The following is a 24,333-nucleotide window of genomic DNA, read 5'->3' on the forward strand; positions in this document are numbered from 1 at the left end:
ATCATACCTCTAGGACAAGCCAGGATTAACAAAAACTACGTCAGAATAATACATCCTATAAATTTGACAGATATCAAGGAAGCTATAGATTTGTTCAATTATGCAGTTAACAGTTTTGATCTAACCGATTCGCTTTTCGAACAAGTTATTAGGAAAAAGATAGCCAAAATCAATCTGACATTCGATAGAATTACGCCTCAGAATAGATTCAAGAGATGGGAATCACTCGGTAGGGCTTGGAAATACGTATCAGGGAGTCCTGACGCGGAAGATTTAAAAGTTATAAATAGCTCTATAAATTCCTTTATAGTCGCAAACAATAATCATTTATTTCAAAACCGAATGAAGAACCTCACAAACACATTCAATTTTCTGATAGATAATGCGCAGAAGTTAGAAAACGTTACATTCAAAAGTTTCGATTTACTCAATTTTGTATTCAAATTAGATGAATCATTATATTATTTAGAAGTCGTCGAGGTATCTCTTACACTGGCCAGACGTAGCATACCAAGTAGCCGCATCATCCAAGGAGAAGAATTAGAAGCCATTCATCGAATTCTTCGCAACGACGACTTTGGACTTAACTCGGTGGACAGCATTTTGAATATTGCAAGCTCTTACGCAATGTTCAACAAAGATAACATCATCTACGTACTCAAAATACCCCAAATCGAAGGAGCATAATATACGCTCAACTTTGTCGAAGCAGTAATTGCAGATGGTTACCGCATTCATGTACCAGCACCATTTTATCTGAAAGGACAAATTCCACTCATCTCGCATGTTCCATGTATCAAGCTCAGAGCTCTCTTTGTATGTAACAGTTTGGAACCACTCACAGAGTGTATGCAAAAGTTAATCTCCGGAAAAACAGCAGATTGCCCTTTAGAACGTATTTATGGAAGTAAAATCATACGGAAGATTAACGATGGCAATATTGTAATCCACGGACACAATATAACTTTGACATCCAACTGCTCAATTACCAGGTCCCTCAGTGGTCCAAATCTCATTCAGCATTACTTTAAAACTGAATGACGTCGAATATTCCAGTACTAACTTGGAGATACCACCCTTCACACCAATTACTGGAATTAAGGAATAAATCCGACCAAAATCATAAACCATATTCCATTGGCACATTTACAGGAACTGCATTTAGAGCATCGCAACCACATAGAACTCCTAAACCTAACAACAGAGAACATACATTGGAAACTAGACATCTATGGGTGGATAACCTCCGCAACAGCGACAACGTTACTGATCATCATATTGGGAACAGCCATAGCCATGACATTTAAATTCTACATTTTGAAAACACTCTCCGCATGTGAAGTGAAGGTGAAAGTATCCCCTGCCCTAAGTCTGAAAATTCAACTCGACAAATGCGAGTTTTTGAGACACACGGTCTCTGAAGAGGGGGTAAGACCGAACCAAGAACAAGACAGAAATAATAAAAAACTGGCCTTTGCCAAAGTTAACACCCGTCTTCCGTGGGAAGATAATTAACATTGCACCGTCGATACCACGACCGTGCAACTGTCATCATGTAGCTAGGGACAAATGGGTTTTATGGTTATTAGAATCGATTTAATAAATCAGTCTAGCTCCAACTATCATACAACTCGTTTCGGCTTTTTATTTTTGAAGAGACCCTAGGTCATCCGTTAACTGGCGCCCAAATAGGGACCCGTAGTCGCGAGTGGGAAAAGTATAAGTTTAAGTGTCGATGAAAAATCTTGGAAAAAGTGTTTGCAGCAGAAATCTTAATAAGTAAATAGTGATCAGTGAAAATCTTCAAGTCGACGGTAGAAAGAGCCGTGCTGCAAATAAAAGTGATCAGTGAATAGTAAAAATCTTTAAGTGAGTTAGTCCCAAATAATTTCGCCAACGGTCCAAAGAGCTGGACTGTGAATTGTGAAAATTCTGGTTCAAAGAGCCAGCGTCGATACCAATGAAGCGAAACGCGAGACAACGAGGATTCATCCCAATCGGCATTAGGGTCCGCAGTAGCTTCTGGCAAAAAGGATCACCCCGAAGTGCCTGCTCCCGTTTCCCCCACCGAAGACGAAGGTCCACGAATTGGAACCAGTAGCGATGTACCAGCAAAATTAACCTGGAGACAATTTCAAGAAAAAAATCATATATTAAAATAAATAAAATAAAATAAGGTAAAATAATGGCATCTCCTATGACTTCCGAAGAATTTATTAATTTTGGAAAAAATCCTGATCTGGTAAGGGATATCAGACCATTTTATGGTGACCCGACTAAGTTAGTTGAGTGGATTTCAGATGTGGAATCCATACTTCGTGCATGTCGAGATAAAGGAGCAACTGCAGCTCAGTTAAGAGTTTTGGAGAGAACTATTCGAAGCAAGGTCGATGGTGAGGCTGCCAATATTTTGTTCACACATCCTGGTCCGAAAGAAAGGATACTTTAATCCTATATCTAAGGATCAACGAGACATTAAAACCCTTGACTTCCAGTTAACTTCAATAAATAAGCTTAACAATGAGAGTCTGAATTCTTATTATAGTCCTTGATAATAGCACAAATTCAAACAGACAGTAAAATGAAGCTGAATGCAGCAGCTCATATCACGTACTTCCAGGAGAAGGAGCTTCTAAAAGCAGCTAAACGACAGTTTTTCGGCACTCCGGCAATTTTGCCCAACAACCTCGCGTTTATTAACTTTCAACAAGGCGAAACACTGAATCCCATAATCAGGCAGACTAATGGTTTGCTGCATTCGACTAAAGAGAACTGGATCATGAGGCACCCATCTACATCACAGACGACATCAAGTGACCCAATTTTTCTATATTGGATAGAAGTTTTAATGGCAACAAGAAACAACTGAGTTGGTGGCTAGAAACAGCGGAAAAAACATTAAATAATTTTGAATCGCTGGTGTCTCCGGACACTTTTCAAATCTATTTAACTATTTAACAAATAAAATTGAGGGACACGCCAAATATGTGCTCTGCACTAACGGATACCCTACCAGTTTCGCTGAAGTAAAACGGATCTTGCAATCAGGTCTTGGAGACAAGCAAGATTTATCCACTCATAACTGCAAGATATGGCATAATAATATGGACGGGAATGTCAGCAGACACTACCAGAAAACAAAACATCTAGTACACAACATCAAGTCGCTAGTCAAGCAAAATATCAAGTACAATGAACATTGGGAAGCAATGAACGAATTTATAGATGAATATAGTTGGGCAGCATATGTAATCGGGTTGCAGAAGTCTTATTTTGGCTACGTGCAAGCCGCCGATCCAAAAGATATCGAAAGCGACTATGCTTTCATTTGCAAATTTTCTTCGAACGAATCAAACAGGGAATTAACGCTCAATCAACAAATAAAACAAAATACATAATATAGCACCACGGGGTCAGAGAAACCAACACCATAATAAGTTTAAACAAAAGGGAACTTAGGAATTACAAAATAAACAGAAACAGGAAAATCAACAGAAATCGGAACCCATGGACATTGGCACTGTCCGCAGCCGCCTCACACTTAATAAAAATAATATAAATAATCAAATAATAGAATCCGATGAAGAAGAAATAGAAGAAGAAAACTACGCAGAAATTTTTTGCTCAATGGAAGGAACGGACTCCGAAACTTAGATCACGACTTAACGGTGATTGGCTAGTGGACAAACCGTCTAAATTGCACGAAAACTTGAACCAGGCATTTATAAGGCCAATAATAGCCAGACTTCATTCTTAGTGCGGACTAGTGATAGCAAACCTCCGCTGTCAACGGAGAACGTCAGCAGTAATCACCAGCGGACGATCGTATTTCATTGCAACATTAAGTCGAAGGCCCTGTCCCCGGCACTACATAAGAAAATGTCATTTTACAAGAATCATTTCTACTTTATGACTTACTTTATGACTGTATCCAGGCAAGGTGACAGCGCCGAGTATGCGGATTCTCTTTAGCATACTCTCTCTCTCTCCCGATCAGTGCATCGATCACTGATTGGTTACACAATACATAGGCTTTTAGATACCTCCAGTAAATAAGAGCGAGGTTAAACTAAGAACTTGAATAAACAACCATTGATGTTTTAACTACCGAGTGGAATAGTCCTTTTTACTCGATATCACACCCAAAGGAAGAAACATAATAACGAACCGAAAAGTAATTCCACATGGCGACACGTGCAGACTCTAAGTCTCCTCAAGACTTAGAATAGTTTTAGCCACAAGTTGGCAAAAGTTCAGTCAGTTCAAGTACAACAGTTACCTTTAATTAGTGCTACAAAGTGATTTAACTTACAAAAAGTGACAAATCCAGTTATGGTTATGGGTAAAAAAACTGTCAAAACAAGCAAACCAGAACGGCAACGTGCATCTTACAACTACAGTGGAAAACCAACAAATCCACGATGATGACCGTGGTTTTGCTAATTATCTAATACATGCATTCATCTCTTAGACTAGGTGTTCCGTGTTTTTTTTAACACTATCATCCTTATTTGCTATGTTACGCTTTTAGTTATTATTAATACATTTCAATTGCCTCTAGCAGTTAGAATTTTTTCCTCTGGTTAAATTGAACCATGTAGGAATTACAATGTTTTCTACTTAAACTAAACTTAACCTATTTTATACTAAGGGTACAAGGAGTTAATCGTTGCAATAGAAGATTGCAACGATTTTTGTCTAAAATTGGAAATTATTTTGTTGGACATTTGTTGCAATGTCTCAATATTAGAAATTCTATGAAGTTCATTGGTACTATACCACGGAGGCAACTTCAGAATCATTTTCAAAATTTTATTTTGAAGCCTCTTGAGGGCCTTCGTGCTGGTATTGCAGCAACTAGTCCATATTGGCACAGCATACAACAGGGCAGGTCTTAAAATGTGTGTGTAAATCAAAAGTTTGTTCTTAAGACAAAGTTTTGATTTTCTGTTTATAAGTGGATATAGGCACTTAATATATTTGTTACATTTGGCTTGAAGGCCTTCAATGTGATTTTTAAAAGTTAATTCTTGATCTAGCAGAAGGCCTAAATATTTAGCTTCGCTAGACCAATTAATTGGAACCCCACTCATAGTGACAATATGTCTGCTAGAAGGTTTCAAATAAGAAGCTCTCGGCTTATGTGGGAAAATTATAAGCTGAGTTTTGGAAGCATTCGGGAAATTTTCCATTTTGCAAGTAAGTGGAGAAAATATCCAAACTTTTTGCAATCTACTACAAATGACACGAAGGCTTCGCCCTTTGGCTGAAAGGCCCGTGTCATCTGCAAACAAAGATTTTTGACACCCTGGTGGTAAATCAGGTAAGTCAGAAGTAAAAATGTTATACAATATGGGCCCCAGTATGCTGCCTTGGGGACACCAGCCCTTACAGGTAATCTATCAGATTTAGTATTCTGATAGTTTACCTGCAGCGAGCGATCTGATAAATAATTTTGGATCAGTTTAATGATGTACAGAGGAAAATTAAAATTCATCAATTTTACAATCAAACCTTCATGCCAAACACTGTCAAATGCTTTCTCTATATCAAGAAGAGCAACTCCAGTCGAATATCCTTCAGATTTGTTGAGCCGAATTAAGTTCGTAACTCTTAATAACTGATGAGTGGTTGAATGCCCATGGCGAAAACCAAATTGCTCATCAGCAAAAATAGAATTGTCATTAATATGAACCATCATTCTATTTAAAATAATCTTTTCAAACAGTTTGCTTATTGAAGAAAGCAAACTGATTGGGCGATAACTAGAAGCCTCAGCTGGATTTTGTCCGGCTTCAAAATTGGAACAACTTTGGCGTTTTTCCTTATCTGGAAAGTATGCCAATTGATAAAATTTGTTAAATACATTAACCAAAAAGGACAAAGAGCTCTCAGGAAGTTTTTTGATAAGTATGTAGAAAATACCATCATCACCCAGGGCTTTCATATTTTTAAATTTTCTAGTAATAGATCTCACTTCATCCACATTGGTTCCCAACGAATTCTCTTGATTGAGAATTTCTTCGAAGCTCCGTGTAACCTGATCCTCAATTGGACTAGTGAGACCTAGACTAAAATTATGGGCACTCTCGAACTGCTGAGCAAGTTTTTGAGCCTTTTCGCCATTTGTTAACAAAATTTTATTTCCTTTTTTAAGCGCTGGAATTGGCTTTTGAGGTTTTTAAGAATTTTGTTAATTTCAAAAGGGTTTCGAACTGGGATCCAACTTCGAGACATTATTCTCAAAGTTGGTATTTCTCAGAATAGCGAAACGTTTTTTAATTTCATTTTGCAAATCTCGCCAAATAACTTTCAACGCGGGATCGCGAGTTCTTTGGTATTGCCTTCTTCTCACATTTTTAAGACGGATCAGTAGCTGAAGATCGTCGTCAATAATAATGGAGTTGAATTTAACTTCACATTTCGGAATTGCAATGCCTCTGGCTTCGACAATTAAATTTGTCAAAGATACGAGAGCATTATCAATATCACTTTTGGTATCGAGAGGAATATCAACATCAAAATTCCTATCGATATACGTTTTATATAAATCCCAATCTGCTCTATGATAATTAAAAGTAGAGCTGATTGGATTATAAATGGCTTCTTGTGAGATTTCAAATGTCACAGGAAGGTGATCAGAGTCAAAGTCAGCATGAGTTACCAATTGGCCACACAGCTGACTTGAATCCGTTAAAACTAAATCAATTGTAGAAGGATTTCGACTGGAAGAAAAACAAGTTGGTCCATTGGGATATTGAATAGTATAATATCCCGCAGAACAATCTTCAAATAAAATTTTACCATTGGAATTGCTTTGAGCATTATTCCATGAACGGTGTTTGGCATTGAAGTCACCAATTACGAAGAATTTTGATTTGTTGCGAGTCAGAATTTGAAGATCAGCTTTCAACAAATTCTTTTGCTGCCCATTGCATTGAAAAGGCAAGTAGGCTGCAATGAAGGAAAATTGTCCAAAATTTGTTTCAACAGAAACTCCCAAGGTTTCAAAAACTTTGGTTTCAAACGAAGAAAATAATTTATGTTTGATACGTCTATTAATGACAATGGCGACCCCACCACAGGCGCTGTCAAGACGATCATTTCTGTAGATAAAATAATTTGGATCTCTTTTAATGGAGAGTCCTGGTTTTAAATACATGTCAGTTATGATGGCAATATGCACATTATGAACTGAAAGGAAGTTGAATAATTCATCTTCCTTACCATTTAGAGAGTGGGCATTCCAATTTAGAACTTTCACACAATTATTTGGATCCATTGAAACGGAGTCCGATAACAATTTTTCGTGTGTACTTTATACCAACCTGAACAGCTTCAGGAATGGTATTTGCTTTGAACATTGCATCAATCATGTGATGCAATTGTTCAGTTAAAAAATCAAAATCGGAAGCAGTCATGCTACCTGAATCGGCAACATGACCGTTATTTTCCGTTGGGACATGGGTATAAACCTCATTTTGAGAAGAGAAATTTGGTCTACCAGCAGCGATGTTTGCATACGTAGGTACATTGGAAAAATTTGAATTTACTGAAGTGCTTGCTACCCGTTGACGAGCGGCAAAATTTGTTTGTGAATTGTGGTGGGTATGAATTGCTCGACCGGTAACCGGTTTCGAAATTTGAGCGTTTGAAAAATGTCTACCCGTCGAATCTGGGATCCGATTGGAATTTCCGTCATCAATTTTGCACGGGAATTCAAAACTTTTTTGCGTGAAGGGCATTCCCAGAAATTGGATTTATGATTGCCCCCACAGTTTGCGCACTTAAATTTATTGGAATCTTCTCTCACAGGACATGCGTCCTTGGCGTGAGAGGTTCCACCACAAATCATGCATTTAGCATCCATGTGACAATGTTTGGTTCCATGACCCCACTTTTGGCACTTACGGCACTGGGTAGGGTTTGGAAATTTCCCCAGGCCTGCGGAAATGTTCCCATGTAACACGGACATGAGACATAATACAGGCCTTTTCCAAACTTTTCATATTATTTAGTTCACTTTTGTTAAAATGAACTAAATAAAATTCTTGAGAAATGCCCTCTGGGAAGTACCAGAATGGGATTTCTTTTTCATCTTAATTACTTGGACTGGTGAAAATCCAAGTAATTGAGAAATTTCAATTTTAATCTCATCCAGTGATTTGTCATCACTGGGGAGACCTTTCAAGACGACTTTGAACAATCGCTCAGATTTGTCGTCGTATGTGAAGAATTTATGGCGCTTCTCAGTTAAATAGTGAAGAAGACGTTTGCGATCGTCAAAGGATCCCGGCAAAACGCGGCAGTCACCCTTCCTAGCAATCTGAAATGAAACCTTGATCCCCTGAAGGTTACTCAAAATCTCATTCCGGAAGCCAGAAAACTCGGCAACAGATACCACAATTGGCGGAATCCTTTGCTTTTTCGCATGAATCGAATCACCTGGGCTAGAGGTAGATTCGATTTGCTCAATTTCATCATTAATCAAATCGAACTGATTGTTCAGTTCGATTGGAGAAGAATTATTTCCGATATTAGAGTTAGAAGGAATATCTGAATTCTCCAGCTTCCTTCTATTTTTTCCGCGCTTGGGCAGGACGGTCTTGAAACCTTGTTTCTTTGAAGGAAGTGGAGAATTCAGAGACTCCCCCTTCCTCTTGTTTTTATTAATGCTCATGGCTGAGCGTGGAGACGTGACCTTCTAAGAGGTTTTTCCCAGAACGGTGTCCCTGCAGGATTACCACCGCTCGCCGGAATTTTACTTCCGCAAACGGGTCCAACGTAAAACGAAGGCACGGGTCCTTGCAAAGATCGTAACGGGATCAGTGGGTACAAATAGCGCTGAGAAGCACTGTTGAAATTAAAATAGCTTCGGGTAGTATTAAAAACTTCCTTCCGCAAAGAGAGAAAGAACCGCACAGCACGAAAGCACGATGCGGTCTGTGTGGGAGTGCAATTATTCATCATGCTCCATAGTGCCCACAAAAAGCGCGAGAAGAGAATCGCATTAAAGGAAGCGAAGTCTATCGCAGCATTAAATGTTGTATAAACTATTCACCAACGAAGTGCAGTGAACCAGTGCAGATAAAGAATTTTATTCAAACGGAAGTCAACGAATGCAGGGTCACAGATTTCAACGATTAGTGTCATGGTACTTGCGAACCACTGATTCGTAACATGCTCCTAGTCAATAAATCATATACTCAAATTACTCATTTCGATCAATGCACTCCAATATGCAAGCTATGAAATTGCAACCATATGAGGCGCCCGAGCCACAGTTATAGAATTCTCTTTCTTTCGCCACCAAAATTGTAAGATGAGCACTTTTTACAAGTGTCACTCCAGTTGTCTCTTTTCTATCAAATACAGCATGTGGATTGTGTAAGCTATTTAAGACGTGATCGAGAATACATGGATTCAATTATCGACCAGCAACTAACGGTGTCTCTTCAGTCCCTACTGGTGACTATTTTCATAGCTCACCATAGTAGGGATACTGAACTAAAAGAAAAGTCCTTCTCCATGATTATTACATGACTCGCGGAACAAACCTGCAACATGATGAACCGTTCAGGTAAAGTCAAATACCCTTTTTTTTTAATCGTCATAGTGTGTTCCTGAAAAATGGCATTGCGATCAATGCATCAAATATTATTGGATTTAGACGAAGCGATCGCTAACAAGAGAACAATCAGTTTTCAAGCAAAACGCAATATAACTAGGTTAATCGACCTACTAGAAAAAGAACGTTTAGTGCAAATAGTGAATCGTAACAAACTAAATGTGACGGTGAAGCCATCAAAAGAAGCATACAAATTCGAACCAGTTGTCACAGCATCAACAGTGAGAAACAGAGAATTACATACATATGTGCTAAATCTTATGCCCACGATAACAGGAAGATTATTAGTGACAAACAGTCAGGGCATAATGACACACGTGGAAGCCCAAGAAAAGGGACTAGGTGGTCAAATATTCGGTCTAGCATACTGAATTTCGTGCTGCAAGAGTGAAACAATTGAGGAAGTGCAGTTAAAATGGGGAACGAAAAATCGTCACCGAAAGTGAAAAATCATGGTGATCATGATTTATCAATTATAAATAATTAAGAAGTGCATACCGAACTGCACTTAAGCCACGATGTTAAACTTAATATAATCATCGGTTTAGTGGCAGTGCAACTACTCCTGACGATGTATAAGTTGCTAGTGAAACGTGAGAGAAAAAAAGCTAAGCTAAGCTTTCGGCCAAATCACTTGCCAATCTCAACGAAGTTATTACACAGTGAGTCTGATGAAGCGGAATCTGAAACAGCAGCAGCCACATCGACTGTATCCACTCCACGAAGACGACGAAAGCTGCCGTAGGATGCGATTTTGAAACAACCAAATGGCAACAGTTTTATCTTCATCTGGTGAGTCAAACGACTAAATGTTCTCTTAATATATGGAAATCGAAAATGAATTAGATAAACATATTGAAAGCTTGATAAAAATTAAAACCAATTTTTCCAAAAATCCATACCGTCGATACCTACATAAAACACTTATAACCAAACAAAATATTGTGCGCGACCTATATAAAATTATTACCGATTTTTTGTTGAAATACGAAACTAAAATAAATCCTTCTAAATTTAATTATTATGTTAAAACAAGCAGAAACATTTCGCTAGAAGTACTTCATATGATAGATTTGAAATTACATAATTCTAAAAGGGGTCCAACGCTTAAAAATATTGTACAGTCAATAATATTTCGCATTCGATTAAAAAGACAATTTCAAAGTTCAAGTTCTAAAATGGCTAGTGTAATAGAAATTATTAAAATTATTACCTCCCTTATCCCTACTTATGATGGCAATGGGGAAAAACTAGTAAGTATAGTAGCAGCTTTGAATGCCTGCAAACCGTTAATTACAGATGGTAGTAAGCAAACCGCTCTTAACACAATTTTATCGAGATTAGAGGGAAAAGCAAGATCGGCTGTTGGAGATAATCCACAAGCCGTCGATGAAATTATTCAAAAATTAAATGAAAAATGTAAAGGAACTATCGCACCAGAAACTGTTGTGACGAAATTGAATGCCACAAAACAAAGTGGTGAAGTTACCAAATTCACCCAAGAAATTGAAAAACTTGCATTAGAACTCGAACGAGCTTACATTAATGAGCACGTTCCAGTAGACACTGCTTCCAGAATGGCTGTTAAAGCCGGAGTAAAAGCCCTTTCTTCGGGTATACGGAACGAAGAAACTAAAATATTGTTGAAAGCAGGACAATTCACTTCTTTGTCGTCTGCTATCGAGAAAGTAACAGAAAATGAACCATTAGCATCATGCAAAGTTTTCCAAGTCCGTACAAACAATTCAGGGAATAATAGGTACCCTAGGTACACAAACAGTCAGTTTAGGGGAAACAGTCGAGGAAATTTCAATAGCCATATGAATTTCCAAGGATATTCCAGAGGTCAAGCATACTCTAAAGGCCGTGGGAATTTCAGAGGTCACAGATACCAACGAAATTTCCACCAACAATCAACGCGAGGAAATAACAGAGGTCACTTTAATAATAACACATCAAGAATTTATTATAATACATCAAATTTACAAGATCAGCAGCATCCTGCTGGACAAGTGACGCTTACAAACCAACAAACTTCGTTGGGGTTTCGTCAACCATTTCAGCCCCAACAACATCAACAGCAATCCAACCAAGTTGCTCTAACACAACTAGTGCCCAGAGCTTAAGTAATATATTTGCTGTTCATACAGCGTATAGCAATTTTGTAACTCTACATCTAGAAGCATCTGAAAAATGTAGAACATTTTTAATTGATTCGGGAGCAGAAATATCGTTAATCAAATATGGGAACATTAAGTCCTCCGAGCTAATAAATCTGAATGACAAATGTAACATTACTGGGATCAATTCCAATTCTATTCAAACTTTAGGCTCCATATCTACATACATAGAATTACCAAGTGGATCCAAACAACGACAAAAATTTCAACTGGTGTCATCCGACATACCTTTACCAACAGATGGAATTTTGGGTCGTGATTTTCTTGTTAATTTCCAATGTGTTATTGACTATACTAACAGGATACTAACAGGAACCAGTGATTCAGAACCTTTCGAACTAATTATTGAGGATAATCTTCAAGGTGAACTTGTATTACCTGCTCGTTGTGAAGTCTACAGAAAACTTGACGTTAGCAATCTTAAAGGCGAATACTTAGTTACTTCACACAAGATAAAACCAGGAGTATTTTGTTCAAATGCGATAATTAGTCCAACATTTCCAATAGTTAAACTGGTTAACACGACATGCGATTCTATAAAACTTCCAAACATGATACCAAATAATGTTACTCCGCTACAAGATTATGACATTAATTCATTTAATAAACAATCTCAGGATATGAGAATTGGAAATTTATTCGAGGAATTGAAATTGGACAATATCAACGTTGATGATGTTGCTAAAGAAAAATTGTTAACATTATGTGCAAAATATAACGACATCTTCGCATTACAAACAGATATTTTAACCCATAATAACTTTTATAAACAAAAAATTAATCTCAAAGACTACAGGTCCCTACGGGTCCAGACTACATAAAAAACTACAGGAGTCCCGAGATACACAAAGAAGAAATAAACAGACAAGTCAATAAATTATTAGGTGATGGCATGATTCAACATTCTACATCACCGTACAACTCTCCACTTCTTTTGGTCCCAAAGAAGTCAAATAATGATAAAAAAGGTGTTTAGTTGTCGATTTTAGACAACTGAACAAGAAAATAATTGCCGATAAATTTCCACTTCCAAGGATAGATGAAATACTTGATCAGCTGGGTAGAGCTAAGTATTTTACTACGCTCGATTTAGCGTCAGGATTCCATCAAATTGAATTGGAAGATGATTCAAAACAGTATACAGCGTTTTCTACGACATCTGGTCATTATGAGTTCTGTAGGTTACCATTTGGTCTCAATATATCACCAAATAGCTTCCAGAGGATGATGACTATAGCACTTAGCGGTCTCCCTCCGGAATGCGCTTTTCTTTACATTGACGATATTATCGTCATAGGATGCTCGATAAATCATCATTTATCAAATTTGGAAACAGTTTTTCAATCACTTCGAAAATACAATCTCAAACTAAACCCAGGCAAATGCAATTTCATTCTGAGCTTAACCACGGTAGAGTTCAGTCGAGTTTATTTTACGTCCGAGAGGAGTCATATTACATACCCAACCGCGCCGGTTAAAGTGCCCGTCAACAGAATTGCAAGGTAAACGTTCGTCCAACGGGTGCGAATTGAACCTACTATAGTGCCGGTCGGTGAATAAACTCTGACAACAGAAAGTGAATACAAAACGAGTGAACGATCATTCAAATTTTAACACATGAACTACTCTAGTTTCCCCCGCTTGGGGGAAACCTCCGGTGGGGGCACCGGAGGCAAAATAATTGTCCTGGAGAGAAAAGAGGAAGGCCGGAACTTCCACGGAGTATCTCCAGTGCTCGTGGACAGAGTCTTAAAGGCTTATTGTGGAGAAGTGGCCAGTGCAAAAAAAAAAACCAAAGACGGTAGAATTTTTGTCAACGTGAAAAATGAGAACAAAAAAAAAACCTAGGAAAAATCGAAAAGCTTTGTGACGGAGTAACAGTTACCGTGTATGAACATAAAACACTCAACTCATGCAAGGTAGTGGTTTTCTGTCCAGATGTGAAACATGAAAGCGACACCGAACTTTTGGAAAGTTTATCTAGCTAAGGAATAAGCGAAGTGAAACAAATCGTGAAAGGACGAGACGAAGGTAAAACCCCTACGGGTATCTTCGTCCTGACTGTGAAAGGCACCACCCTCTTAACCTTCTGTCTGTGCTCAAAAAAACTTACGTTGTCTGTGCTCTGGGGTCAAATTGACCCCAAATTGAAATTGCTATAACTTTTTTAATGTTTGGCCAATTTTGGATTTATGGGGCTGTTTCGAAAGATAATTTAATCATCTTTCAGGTCGTTACCAAAGATTGACTATTGGTGGGCGGATACATCGCGGGGAGGGGTTTTAGTGAACATAGGTATAAAACCAGTGATTTTTCATGATTATTTTACTTATATCCGAAAATCCTACCCATTTTGAACTGCACCTTTTTTAAAAAGATTATGCAGGAAGGCATGTGCTCTGGCATGAGGCGTTGATAAGTTTAGAACCCGGCCGCCAGGTGGTGGTATATTTGAATTCATTATTTTGGACTACTTAAGATATTCCGCAATATATATAATTCTCCTCAGTGTAAATATTCTTATCGCACAAATTCAAAAATTGGAAGACGTACTCATTATATTGAGCACCGCTTTGTAGTGCTAGACATCCTGAACAATGTTGCCGAATACAACTTGAGTTTAGGTATGAGGGATCTCAATCTAAAGCAATATTTCATATATGCAAGAATATTGCAAGTACGCTAGCGCCGCCTATTTGTAAATTTCCTAATTATTGTGACCTGACAGTCCATTCCCACCAGACGAACATTATTAAAGACGTCATCTTTACAAATTTCAAATTTGTGCGATAAGAATATTTACAATGAGGAAAATTCCATATATCGGAATTACTTGAGTAGTCTAAATTAATGAATTCAAAATATACCGCCACCTAGCGACCAAGCTCTAAACTAATCAATGCCTCATATCAAAGCACACGCCTTCCTGCATAATCTTTTTGAAAAGGTGCAGTTCAAAATGGGTAGGATTTTCAGATATAAGTAAAATAAGCATGAAAAATCACTGTTTTTGTACCCTTTTTACGAAAACCCCTCCTCGCAATGTACCCGCCCACCTATAGTCAATCTTTGGTAACGACCTGAAAGATGATTAAATTATCTTTCGAAACAGCCCCAAAAATCCAAAATTGGCCAAGCATAAAAAAAGTTATAGCAATTTCAATTTGGGGTCAATTTGACCCCAGAGCACAGACAACGTAAGTTTTTTGAAAAAAGTACTCTGTAGCGCATATTTTCAAGATTTTTGAAGTGAATTTGCACATAGGAGTTAGATCTCGGCGAGTTTTACCAAACTACCAAAAATTAGGAGAATCGGTTGAAAACTAAAAAAATGGCAGCCACTCAAAGTGGCCTGGGGTCATATTGACCCCAGAGCACAGACAAAAGGTTAAAGAAGTGAAACTGTGGTAAAAAAAAAAAAACTTCCGTGGTACCCATCTCCGTTGAGGTGCTTCGTGTGTCTTAAGTTCGGGCATATTGGAAAGAGCTGCAATAGTGTGAAGAAATGTAGTAAATGTGGAGACCAATACCACGACTTATGTGATAATCCAGAAAAATGTGTGAATTGTGAAGGCGCGCATGGCGCTTTTTCCAAAGACTGTCCAATATTAAAAAAGGAAATGGCAATAATCAAAGTAAAAGTGGACAAAAACCTACCATTTTGGGAGGCCAAGAAGATAGTGGAAGACCAGAATAAAACGTCGTATGCAGACCAGATAAAAAACAAGAACAACCAAGAAATGGAGGAAAAGATCAAGTCGGTCAAATTAGACATGAATAAGCAGTTTGATGAAAAAATGGATAAATATAAAAGTGATATGGAAGTAGTTGTGTGTTGTTTGTTGCTTTGTTAAGTACATGTTGATTAATACTCCTGTATATAAATTTGAACTGCTACTGCTGTAGAACCAAATTATTGCCATATTACGATTGATTCGAGAGTATAAGTTGCTCTGCATAAGTGGATATTATTATTGTGCTACTAATCGTCGTTGGATCAATTTAATCTGTGAAAAACAATCGTGGTCATCATTCAGCTTTGCAAGAATTTGTTAATTTTGGCTCCGCACACATTCGTATCTATTGTTCCTCTCTACATTCACTCATCATCAGAAGAGTGTGTTTATCTGTTTGTGCTGTAACTGAGACGCGTAGAAATAGATTTGCTGAGGTGTGCACAACCGCAGTATGGAATCATCAAGTTGTCATGAATGCAAACAAGGAATCACACGTAATGATCCCGTCGTTAAATGCAGCGCTTTTTGTGACAATGCCAACCGGTACCACGCTGTGTGTGTAGGACTTTCTGTCGAAGAAGGAATTGCTTGTCTCCACCGGAATATTTTTTGGGTGTGTAACAGATGCCGTAATGCGTTTGAATCTAAACTTTCCCGCATTCAAAAAGAAGAGCTGATGCAAAAGATAATGACTATCTTAAGACTGAAATACGCAAACTACACTCATCGATAGAATCACTAGTACAACAATTCGATTCATTAGGCTCGTCACATGCTAGCAAACAGAAAGATAGTTGTGTAATTCATGATGCATATGAAACTCCACCGTTACTCACGTCTACGAGGATCGAACCAGTAGCACATGCCGACCAAACTGCTAATAAATCGTTGTTTGTCTCTAATATAGCCAACGATGTCACGGAAGATGAAGTAAGGGCCATGGTAAACCAAACAGTAGGATCGGATCACGTTATCTCAATAAAATGTCTAATATCGCCTTGGAAGGATAAGTCATCATTGGACTATGTGTCATACCAAGTGATCATTAAAACAGGCAACTCTACGCTACAAAACTACAACTGGCCAAAGGGGATACGCTGCCGTGAATTCAAGAGTCGTTTCGATGTAACCTGGCGACCATCACGGAACTCAAATCAGTAACGTTAACATACATGCTACGAACTATCTGGTGAAAATTATATCATGATCGAATTTTAGTTTGTTTTGAGATGTTAGTTTTTTTAACACTATGTTCTACTACATACACATCATTGGGGCAACAAAAGCCTGTTGATTAGAAATAATAAATAAATAAGTAGTTATCCGCACAAACGAAGAAAAACTAAAGTCAATGGAAGAAAATATGAATATGGTGAACAACAAATTTGAAAAGGTACTACAAGCCTACCATGATGAAAAGCAGAAGAAGAAAACTGCAGAGAAGGAACTTGCTAAACTCAAGGAAATCAATACAAAACTCGAACACACTCTGAAACTCTACGGATATAAGCCAACATCTAAGCATGCTAGGAGTGTCGATATTTCAGTCAAGGATGTTATCGATCATTTAGTAATCTGCGTTCGATCATTTAGTAGTTTGTCAATAACTCATTCCACAGGCCTAATTTCAAAATGTGTTGTATGGTGGACTTTTAGTGCGAAGGTTTTTCTACAACTCTCTTTAACAGATCGATGTTCGAATTCCACTATTAAAGGAGTTACGGTGCTAGTTTCTATACTTATACTAAGTGATAACAAAATATGCAATCATTTAGTCTAAGTTACTGCTACTAGCGCTATAGCTCCGTTATTAGTGAAATTCAATCAACGAACTGTTAGGCAGAGTTGTAGATAACTTTTGCACTAGTGCACATTTTGAAATTTAGCTGGTGGAATGAGCTTTTTACAAACTACTAAAAGATCGAACGCAGATTATTAAATGATTGATAACATCCTTGAATTCAGCTTCATCGCCCCTAGAAAAAATAAAGGAAGCAAATTAATGGGGCCATGTGAAAATGTGGAATATGTTAATTCGGAGTCTGACGAATCAGCAGAACCGAACGAAGATGAACAAATACAGCCTTGAACTGGATACACAAACTAATCAAGCACTTGCGAATATGCAGATACACAAAGAAAACTGTATTATCTCATGGAACATAAGAGGACTTAGACAAAGAAGAGCTGAACTAAGTCTACTCATGAATACATATAATTCTATAGTGATATGTATCCAAGAATCTATGTGTCAAAAGACACACAATCGACCATCAAGGGATTCTCCACGTATCATCGCCAAAGAACTAATGGAACAAGGGCAGCAGGTGGCGTAATAACGGCAGTTAAAGAGGACGTCGACATCAGACTGTTAGAATTGAACACTAACCTAGAGGCAATAGCTGTAAGAGTTGGAGCACCATTGAATGCAAACATGCTAAATGTATATCTGCCTCCTGGAATAAACATTAAAAAGAAGAATTACCAGATCTACTCACACAAATCCCAGAACCGCTCCTTCTAGTGGGCGACATCAATGCTCATCACCCACTATGGGGATTAGATGAAACATGTGCTCGAGGAAAGGTAATTGAATTAGTAATTAGTGAAACAAATTTAATAACAATGAACAATGGTGAGAAAACATTCATTAATAGTTCAACTGGAAAAGGCTCATGCATTGACATCTGTTGCTGCTCAAGCCAACTAGCAGGAATACTTGACCTCAGAGTAACATTGGATCGTCATCTCACATACAAAATACATATTGAAGAATTAAAAGCCACTTGTACACAAAGAAATCTGGCCTAAAAACTATCGCCACACAAACATGGGGAGGCGATAGGAAATCATAATTAAAATTTACAAAGCCACCATACTGGAGAAAATATTATACGCAGCACCACTACTACATTCCATAAGTGAAACTACAACCAAACAACTAGAAAGTGTACATAACCAAGGACTACGAACAATCTCCGGAGCTTTTCGAACCAGCCCTATCGAAAGTATACAAGCTGAAGTTGGCATACCCAACCTCAGATTCCTGATGAACCAAAGACTAGCAATTTTCGCATCAAAAAGATAAACAGCGCACAACATTCTCCCAACCACGAAACGGAAGACCAAGAAGAAACTAACAGTTCAGGGGAACTATGGAACCAAGCAGTAGTTCCTGAGCCTAACAATATTCAAAATAGAAGCAGAGAAATACTGGAAGAATTAGAAACTGATTTACCACCGTGCAGAACTATGACATTTCCTTCTATTGCACCATGGAATAGGAAAACATACTTACCGACAAAACATTAGTATCAGCCAGTAGACCAGAGAAGAATCATATTGAATTGAGGAAAATCTTCGCGAGTCGAATGAGTACCAAGTACAAATACCACACGCCAATATTTACTGATGGATCCAAAAAGGACTATAGAACGGGTTTCAGCATAATCATCGAGGGTAATGTCATACGGAAAAGAACCCATGGCCAACTCAGCATTTACAGCGTCGAAAGCCTTGCTATAATAGAAGCACTAAAATGGATCATAAACCAAGGAAGAATAGGAGCATATATTCTATGTACTGACTCCTTAAGCGTCATCTCAAGTTTAGACAAAAAGAAGATAAAAACCAGCACTAAAGACGAGATTGTCAAACTGCATAACGAAGCAGCAGAAACTTTCTGTTGGTTACCGAGCTACATTGGAATCCCTGGAAATGAAAAAGCAGATACTGAAGCAAAACGTGCACTATTAATGAATACTATCACGCAACAAATAGTAGATCACAAAGAAATCAAGACCATCATAAAATCAAAGATGACTAATAAATGGCAACTGGAATGGGAGACCACAAGAAATAATAAGCTACGAGAAATAAAAAATACCATCTTACCCTTTAAAGAAGTATTCACAGGAATCCGCAAAAATGATGTAATATTAACTAGACTGAGAATTGGCCATACCAAACTCACTCACTCATATCTGCTCGAAAAAAATGACGCACCAAAATGTAGTAAATGCAACCAAGCACTCTCCATAGTTGAGTGCCCAGGATATGATGACGAAAGAAGAAAAGTCGGACTTCAACCAAACATGAGAGAAGCCTTAGCTGACGATACCGAACGAGCAAAAAAAGTACTCCAGTTTTTCAAACACATTTCGCTGATCGACGCAATATGAAAACATTGTATGGTGCACAAAAAGTGATATAAAATTATGGGAGGTGCCTCGCCGTGGCACAGTCCAATCAAGTAGACCTACAAACAACTACACCATGGGAAACACCGAAACGAAAGACCAGAGCCAGGATGTCAAACAAATTGGTGACCAACAGGTCACCGTCATCGAGAACCAGGAGGTTCATACGGAATACCACTCCCAACATGAATGGAAGCTGACGGTAATCATGATAGCGGTCCTGATACTATTGGCCTTGAAACTCCTCAAAATCGCGTGGAACTTCTGCAGAAAAGAGGCGCTAAAAACAGCACGATCCATCGCCACGATTCAACAGGTGTAGCCAACGCAACGTAGCTGAAGAGACCTCGAAGACCCGAATACCTGAATACGGCGAGAATCATCGATACCATGAGACGACAATCCCAAGTGTTCAAATAAGATTCAGTGACAAAAAATGACATGTAAAACTTTGTAATACATTTGAAGACCCTAATAATACTTTAAAGGGTCTAAAATACAAAAAAAAACTCCTTGTACCATTAGTATAAATTATGTTAAATTAGGTTGTAATTCCTACATGGTTCAATTCAACCAGATAATAACTAAAAATGAAATGTATCATAGCAAATGAATGCATGTATTAGATAATTAGCAAATAAAATTAGTAAAAAAAAATATTACACAGAAACCAATTCAAGCTATTCACCGATCATAAGCCGCTTGAGTTTATCAAAACAATAGAGTACTAAATCTGAGAGTTGAACTTCAGAATTATCAATAGAGAGAATATAAACAAGGAAAAACGAACATTGTGGCAGACGCTTTTAGCCACAAAACCGACGACTCAACTGAAAATAACGCAAACATAAACGAAAGAAGACAAATGTTACAGACCAATACATCAGACGATGACGAAATGGAACAACCTAATGACATTTCAGATAATACATCTGAAGCCTAGGAATCTGTTCATTCCGCTGACAACTCCGACGACTATTTCATTAAATCAATCGAAAGACCAATAAACTATTACAGAAACCAAATCATATTTCGCACAAGATTGAACATAGAAGCAACTGAATCATCCTTCACGAATCATAGAAGAGCGACAATAAGTATGGAACACTACATCGAGACTTCAATGACAGCATATATAAAACCCAGATTAATCCACCTAGCGGCGATGGTGCCTTTCTCGTGCATCATAAAATGTACTGATAAAATCACATAGGAAAGGTCAAAAAAAGCACTTTAGGGGAATAGATCGCATGTTTTCTATCATTTTGCATGTTTTTGCATTAATTACTATGCATTGCCACCATCCTTGAAAAAAATTTTTTTTCGGTTTTGAAATTTTTTTTCCAAGGGGGGGAAAAAACAATGATTTTTCAATAATTCCGAAATGCAATGTCCGATCAGGCCAATTTTCAATAGCAAACAATGGGACCGCATTCCCCATCGAATGCAACTTGTTGCGAGTAAATCGGGTAATGCTAAGTTCCAAAAAGTGTGTCTACAAAATTTGTACACATACACACATACACACACACACATACATACATACACACAAACAGACATCACCTCAATTCGTCGAGCTGAGTCGATTGGTATATAACACTATGGGTCTCCGAGCCTTCTATCAAAAGTTTGGTTTTGGAGTGAAATTATAGCCTTTACGTATACTTAGTATACGAGAAAGGCAAAAAACCTCAGTGCAAAAAAAACTGCAATTCTTGCCCCTGGAAACCTTATACGTTTGTTTTCGATTAACTCATACAATTTTCTATCAAGGGTCTATTCTTTTTCCAAATTTCCGCAAATGATCCCTATGGACACTAAGAACCTAATAGACGTGAGAAACGCCCTCACCGAATGTTTGGGTAACTATGGAGTACCAGTACAAATATTACAGACCATTAAACAACATTCCGATCCATTCAACTTAAGAATTTCTTAAGTAACCTTGAAGTTTCTCTTGCCTAAGCTTCATCTTCAGAAAGCAATGGACAAGTCGAAAAAACGCACTCGACCATAATAGAAATTTATAACACAAAGTTTCCGAAATGAACACACCAGAACTAATCTCAATTTGTATTTCTTTATATAATTCCAGCGTACACTCGGCAACACTGTTCACACCGAACGAGGTTTTTTTAATCAACGGAATCAGATTGACCCACAAGATATTTTTGGAGAGGCCAAAGAATTGTTTTCAAAAGTAAAACAAAACATAGAAAGATTCAATCTAAAAGTAATTCTCATAAAGAAGACCCGCTGATAATCGAAGAAAGCCAAAGAGTGTTAGACCAAAGCTAGATCCTAGAGCAGTTCCTACAATAGCTAAACAAATTAAACAGAAAACTTTCGAAAATACTAAAGGAATAAAAAGACATGGGTAAAATTAAACGAATGAAATCACTATCACTATCATTGTTGCAAATAATACTTTCACTTCAAAGGAAATATACATCAATACAGTTCAGCTAACAGGAATATTCCCGAACTTATCGATCAACAAAAAACTAATCCAGAAACATAACCTATCAAATCTGACCAGGGAAACTGCAAACAATCGACATCGAATTGACCACATACAACTACAGCAATTCGAGCAGAAGAAAAGGTTCTATGGACTCTTCGGCGGTTTTTCAACCACCTCAATAATTATCATAACAATAAAAATTCTCTGTTTCCACAGGAAAAAAGTTATTTTCACTATCAAATACCCTAGGACGAACAGAGTCCCTAAGAAGGCGCAAGGAGTCATCGTTCCCCAATCAACCGAAAACGTTCGATCTTACCACCCGGAGGAATTGCGTGATAGCGCACTCAGCACCGACCAAACCGATAGATCAGTAATAAAGGAGTCAGACCGCACGAGCAAAGTCCAATGACCAGCGACCCCGATGTGATATAGTTACAGTCAGGATTCCCCTGACGCATGCATCTACACACTCAACTGACCCAGTTCCTAAAGTGTGACAGGATGCAAGTTTAGCATTTCCACACGCCCGACAACTGTGACATCAACAGCAGCGTATCGGTTGATCAGCATTTTTAGGCTATTTGCTCGATCAGCAAATATCATTATTAAATAGGACCAGACAGGGCATCAGGCAGTCAGTTATTTATTATCGGTCGGTGAACGTAGTTAGTTCTTAATTAATTTAATTATCAAGTGTGTATCAAGTGAAATTATCGAATGTACTTAGTGAATAAATATTTTTTTAATGAACTGAAGAACGAAAGTGATTATTGGCGCAGCCGTCCGGAAACGATTGAAGTGAAGTGTAAGTGATAACAGTGGCAGATTACGAACTAAAAAACGTAATTATAAGTGGTTCCGCGAGAGCATCCACGACTGAAAGATTAGGCAGATCCGTCGCACGGAGTTGAGGACGCCCCTGCTTACACACACCTGGATTACCAGCAACGTTCAACCTGGACCTACGGACACGAATGCAAAGCCGTAAGTTTTTTTTTTTTTCTCTTTATTCTCTCCAGAAAATTACTTGCGAGGAGATTATCGTACTATCAGATAGGCGCATAATCTCTCAAAGGAATTGCACTACCAGATAAACATTTTTTTTTGGAACCAAGCCAAGTTAACGTTTCCCCCCCTCCACTGCGTACTATCAGATAGGCGCACACACTTTACTATACAAGTCGCACTACAAGATAGACGACTCATTTGTTGCAATTCAATTTACTGTCAAATAGGAATTGAGTCAAGCCCCAACGGCAACTAATGCCAAAAGTAAAAACTGCTTTGAAGAAAGCACGAGGACTCCTTCGACCAGAGTTCGATAGCAGCTCCGATTCGGAAAGTAGTGGCAAATCGGAGGAATACGCTCACGTACCGATTGACAATTTGTTCATTCCGATCGATTTGATTACGATGGCTCTGAGCAACAAAACTCTTAGAGGCGATCGCCCAGCAAATGGCTCAAATGATGCAGCCCATAAATAATCTCACTGCGAAGCAAGCGCAATATGAGAATCAAATTCATAACAGGGCATCCACTAGCCAAGCTACCGACAACGGAGGTAGTAGAACAGTGACGGTCGATCCATTTAGGATACCCGACCCAATCAAACTTTTGCCAAGTTTTAATGGCAACAAGAAACAATTGCATTGGTGGCTAGAAACAGCGGAAAAAAACATTAAATAATTTTGAATCGCAGGTGTCTCCGGACACTTTTCAGCTGTAACAAATAAAATTAAGAAACACGCCAAAGATGTGCTCTGCACTAACGGCAACCATACCACTTTCGCTGAAGTAAAACGGATCTTGCAATCAGCTCTTGGAGACAAGCAAGATCTATCTACCAGCTATGGCATAATAATATGGACGGCAGTGTCGCCTCTAGCCAAGCAAAATATCAAGTACAACGATCACTGGGAAGCAGTGCACGAATTTATAGATGAGTATAGTTTGGCAGCATATGTAAGCGGGTTGCAGAAGCCTTATTTTGGCTAAGTGCAAGCCGCCGAACCAGCAGGGACAGCATGGACCATGTCCACGGGCTTGACGACCCTTCCCCAGCTGTCTGTGAGTCAGGGAGAACTGCCTAGGGCGTGGTGGGATTTAGCAGTGGGCTCTGCT

At 38.2% G+C, this 24,333-nt stretch overlaps 1 pseudogene; it reads left to right on the plus strand.

Annotated features, from left to right (window-relative positions):
* The first annotated feature begins 342 nt into the window (after positions 1-342).
* LOC134206346 (uncharacterized) lies at positions 343-1,108 on the plus strand (annotated as a pseudogene).
* The last annotated feature ends 23,225 nt before the right edge of the window (positions 1,109-24,333 follow it).

This window comes from Armigeres subalbatus, chromosome 1 (assembly GCF_024139115.2).
Source record: "Armigeres subalbatus isolate Guangzhou_Male chromosome 1, GZ_Asu_2, whole genome shotgun sequence".
Lineage (NCBI taxonomy): Eukaryota > Metazoa > Arthropoda > Insecta > Diptera > Culicidae > Armigeres > Armigeres subalbatus.